The 5,013-nt window shown below is 34.0% G+C and overlaps 1 long non-coding RNA gene across 1 annotated transcript; it reads right to left on the bottom strand.

Moving 5' to 3' along the window:
• Positions 1-1,293: 1,293 nt before the first annotated feature.
• LOC149779349 (uncharacterized) lies at positions 1,294-4,452 on the bottom strand. The gene is made up of 3 exons (XR_016415397.1): positions 4,312-4,452; positions 2,483-2,617; positions 1,294-1,483 (listed from the first exon to the last, which is right to left on the bottom strand). It is a non-coding gene; the product is annotated as an uncharacterized LOC149779349 (long non-coding RNA).
• Between the last annotated feature and the right edge of the window lie 561 nt (positions 4,453-5,013).

The following is a 5,013-nucleotide window of genomic DNA, read 5'->3' as shown; positions in this document are numbered from 1 at the left end:
GATGCTTACTGTCAATGAACATAGCTCTTTTATTTAAAACAAACAAAAATATATCACGTGAGACACAAGTGTTATATTTTGGCATTGGTGTTTGGATTACATTGGCCGGAAAATACATCAGCGCCAAAACGAAAGTCTGCCAGAAGTATTGATAAAATTAGCCATGTCTTCCCAAAAGTATAAAATCATGAGATGTAAGCTTTGATACAGTAGAAATTGTCGAGACACAGCTGATATTTGTATCCATAACATATTCCCAAAGCATAAAGTAATGTCGTTATTAGCAGGCTTTGTTCCTGGCACTCTATAATATGGGTTCACAAAATTATTAACTACCATGTGTATTTTAAGTAATGAGTTGACAGAGTTCAATGTGTTTGAAAACATATATCAGCTGAGGCTAAATTTTACATAACTACAATAACACATTTCTCCAAAGGGAACTTATCTTTTGCGGATTCTTAACATCTTATTCTATTCTCGTCTACAGCCTAAGGAAATGTAACATCTTATTCTATTCTCGTCTACAGCCTAAGGAAATGTAACATCTTATTCTATTCTTGTCTACAGCCTAAGGAAATGTAACATCTTATTCTATTCTTGTCTACAGCCTAAGGAAATGTAACATCTTATTCTATTCTCGTCTACAGCCTAAGGAAATGTAACCTCTTATTATATTCTAGTCTAAGGAAATGTAACATCTTATTCTATTCTTGTCTACAGCCTAAGGAAATGTAGTATCTACCGAATTATAGAACAGTTTATTCATCAGAAGCCTTAATAGATTTAGCGAACCACCTGATGTCACGTGAGGTCATATTAATTCGGCGACCATCAATAATACTCACTGGACGCGGCGGAGTGACCGTTGCAAGGGAGTTATGTTCCGGAGTCAAGAGGGGTGGCTTGTTGTCCTAAAAGAACCAGCTTATTTAGCTAATGGGAATTTGCGTACTTGTCTTGTGATGTACTCAAATCTGTTAATATCGCCCATGTTGATAGTTTACATCACCTTTAGACTACTTCCTTAATAAGTCCCGCATCCGTTGCTTTTTTTTATAAAATATTTTGTCCCCTACAGCGCAAAAGAAATAGCATCCGCCCCTTCCCAACCTCAACCGAAAACAAATTAAGTAGCTAGTGATGACTCGCTGGGAAAATGTGAGGTTCGAAAGCGTATACATTATTTTATATTTTAGCAATATTTTAACAATAATAATGATGTTTTGAAATAACTTTCCTCGAAATGCAGTTCGGCATCAACATGTGTGGACAAAATGAATCTTTGCAAAACTGATTGTATTTTTTTATTTAAAAACAACCACAACTTTTTTTTACATCATGCCTGAACATAATAACGACCAATGGGATATGTACAGCGTTTACTTTTGATTTGTGCAGTGGCAATCGCCCTGGATACAACGCCAATGCTGGCCATCTCTGCAGGTGTGTAAATGTCCGCAGTCACCATTGCTGTTGCAAGCTGTTTGAATGAATGAATGAATAAATAAATAAATAAATAAATAAAAGGGAGAAGACAACCCAAGAAAACTGTGTAAATCCGTACGAATAATGTTTTTCTTATACATTATATCATTTTTAAACCAATCTACTAACTAAATTCTTTGAAAGATTTTGCTGAATTTCCGACATTACAGCCTTGTATGTAAAGTACTGCGTGCTTATTTTATTTTGTTTACTTTCTTTTCTCTCAAACACAGACATGTCATGAATTCACTCATGATCAAACTCCAACTAAAATTCAAATTTTAACATTTGATTGACCACTGGTCAGAACTGATCAATCAGGCGTCAGACTGGAGAGTGCCAAATGATCTGAGCTACAAAATTAAAATATATTTGGTGCTATATAATACACGAATTATATTGCTTGCAATGACATAGGTTCTAAAAGTATTCGCCATCATCAGCAATACTAATAAAATTATTGCTCAGCATGGAATCTAAATGTTTCATTCTCTCTTTCGTACATACATGCATACACACACACACACACACACACACACATACATCCATCCATCCATCCATCCACCCATCCATCCATACATACATACATACATATTTACATACATTCATACATACACACACATACATACATACATACATACATACATACATACATGCCGGCAAACACACCTACATACATACATGCATACATACTTTGCAATGCAATGGTGAATGACAGTTGTTCCCTCACGAATTGCAAACTTTTACAAAATAAGCGACTCAGAACTATACACCATTTGCTAGTTACCGGGAAAATTGAAGATTTATTTAGAAATTAAAGTTGTTACGTTCATTGTCCTCCATGTTGATATATGTATCAAAACCGATCTGACAAGACTGTTACATGACGACCTACTACGACAATCTCTATGTATGAGATTAATATTGCACGTGACTTTTGAGGGTCTGAACATTTTTTGCACACCAAAGTGTCGAAAATGGAAAGAAGTCTTACCGTGCGAGCCGCCTTCATTATGAGTACACGTGCAGACGTTGTCCACGCAACCAAGCGCCCATCCAGAACCCGTGCATACTGTCAACCTGCAGTCAGCGGCTTGTCCAGAGGGACACGATTCCCCCTTTACGTAAACTGCAATTGAATGTATACACATTTTATCTGTTTATTATGTAAGTTGTCATTTCATATACATAGAGATGTAAGATATTAAAAAGGTAGTTATTTACTGAACTAAATAAAAGTTTCAGGTGGCCAAAAACTCACTCTTTAGAATTTGTAATAAAACTGCCGAATCGGTAAAGGAGATCTAAATAATACGTTGGAATCTCACTATTAACTATTGACATCATAATGTGATATTAGTGATGTCGCCTTACACCGAGTTAGGCTCCATATCAAAAGTGAAGACAATGCAAACCATTTTAACCCACCATATCCCCGTTATATAAAAGTCTGCGGTATACAGAAAAGCTTTACAGATAACTATTACTGTAATTATGATTATGTAAACTTCAGGCAAACTTCAGGCTGAACTATGCTGTGTTCACAAGAATATTTATTCATCCATACTGTTATAAAGTAAATTTTAAATTTGATGCAAACATGGAAGAGCTAATTACCATGCTGTGTAAAATATGGTGTAGAGTCAGTATAAGGTGTGATAAGCATTTCTTAAATCTAACACAATTCATAAATTATTAAATATTCTGGGTAGAAGTTAACATACAAATCTTTATTAAGGTTATTGAACGGTTTACTGAACTGATGTTCGCTTTCTTAAAGTCTACAAATATTTTCATCTTTCAACGATGTAAGTAAATTTCTTATCTTGTACCTTTTCCGGGTTGGAAAAATGCATTTATAAACTCACTAGTACGCTTGTTCCTACTAATAATATAGTTTATAATACGTTTTATTAAATTGACCCTTCTCTGCTGCAAACTTGAATTTAGCCGTCTTCACGAAGATTGTTAAGGGCATAAATAGTATATTTGGGAAAATTAATCAATAATTTTATAACAACAAACATTTGTATAGCTTTTAATAATAATGAATTAACCGTTATAATTGAGTTGATCTAAAGGCAAGGTTTAGTTACAATTACAATGTTTTCAACGCTATCTCAAACATTTATAAATTCACATTTTATTTATTCTCTTGTTGCGTTCGCAAAGGCACATGAATGACCATCAAAATATGGATTTATTACTATTCCTGCCCAACGTGAAAAAAATCATTACAGCTAAAATATTAATGCTTATAAGTGCAACTAAACTGTTTACTATTGTATTAGTTTCTCAGCTGCGTATCTACATGGTTTGTTAATTCATCGGATAGTCAACTACTTCAATATTTAGTTAATTATTTATTTAAAATCCTATACTTCAATACATGTCCTTGATTGCAGGTAGCTGCTTTTTAATGTTGGAAAACAACTACAGTATTACCAGGTGCAAGAGGTAGAAGTGTGCCCAACATATACCTCTGAAATTACCTTTAATTAGTAAAGAAGTGTCTTATCAAGTGCTTAATAATTTATTTTTAAAATACGGTATAATTTCTTAAAAACAAGTCTTTATTGTTAGTTGTGGTTTCTTTGTGTCCCAGTGAACTCATTGTATAGTAATTGATATCATATATCAGAAAAAGACTTATTTTGTACGAATTCGTTATAAAATGTTTTTACAATTTCCGACATTCTCCAAGTTTCACTAAAATCTCCAACTATAATGATTTTCCAGATACTGATGTATTCACATTACCCGAGTCACATTAATAAATAGTTTTTAAAATAATCTTGTTATACAATTTAAAGTGCAACTTACCAATTACAACAACGAGAGTGAGAAGGCACAGACAGGTCTTCATGGTAGTATCGAATGCACACATTGCCCAGGAGCTGAGTCTTATAAGGCTTTCCCTTACGTCAAGAAGGCGATAAGACTAAATCGTGAGAAGATCTGCCCCAGATACGCTGTTATCAGTCATCAGCTATTGTGTGGACAAAATAATAAGAAACAGATAACCCAGCGATTGCTCAATTCATGAAAGATTTCATTTAAATTTGATGAAGAGAAAGTAATTTGTGAGGATTACTGTGTACGGACACGATATATATATATATATATATATATATATATATATATATATATATATATATATATAGAGAGAGAGAGAGAGAGAGAGAGAGAGAGAGAGAGAGAGAGAGAGAGAGAGAGAAATAGATATACACCAAACAGAACGGAATGTGCTAACCCTGGATTCCTATAGAAGAATGTTCGATAAAAGTAGGCATAATTAATATTTTAATACAAATAATACTATCATACAGGTTATACATTTTTAATTAGTACTCTAGGGAGATTAGAACCAAGTCCGCGTGTAAACGGCACCTGCACACACGAGCCCAATTCCCTCACGAATGAGCAAACACCACAAAAATAAATGATGTTACTCAATCAGTGTTATATGCACTCGCGTGTACAGACACTCGCATGACGACCTAGAAATTAATTCTCATGATCTAC

Source organism: Sinohyriopsis cumingii, chromosome 17 (assembly GCF_028554795.1).
Source record: "Sinohyriopsis cumingii isolate HCF-2022 chromosome 17, ASM2855479v2, whole genome shotgun sequence".
Lineage (NCBI taxonomy): Eukaryota > Metazoa > Mollusca > Bivalvia > Unionida > Unionidae > Sinohyriopsis > Sinohyriopsis cumingii.
Note: the sequence above shows the minus strand (reverse complement) of the source record. Positions and strands in the feature narration are given on the sequence as shown.